The sequence below is a fragment of the Geospiza fortis genome, unplaced genomic scaffold, assembly GCF_000277835.1.
Source record: "Geospiza fortis unplaced genomic scaffold, GeoFor_1.0 scaffold130, whole genome shotgun sequence".
Classification (NCBI taxonomy): Eukaryota; Metazoa; Chordata; class Aves; order Passeriformes; family Thraupidae; genus Geospiza; species Geospiza fortis.
In genome coordinates this window covers 6,322,262-6,322,493 of record NW_005054300.1, presented here as the reverse complement: position 1 = coordinate 6,322,493, position 232 = coordinate 6,322,262, and positions in this window count along the sequence as shown.

The window sequence follows — 232 nt, the reverse complement described above, 5'->3', positions numbered from 1 at the left end:
CAAGGGCAGAGAGACGGGGGGAGCGGAGATTTCCACCGGAGACAGCGCTGTCCGCGGGCTCCACCGGGGCCAGGCCGAGTGCTTCCCCCCTCTGCGGGGCTCCGCCGAGCGCACCGAGCTCCGGGGCTGGCCGCCGGCTCACCGGGCCCTGGCTGGGGCGGTCGGGGGGCGCAGGTAGCTCCGCACGGACACCGGGAGAAGCTGGAGAGGGTTCCCAGGGGCGGGCAGCCCT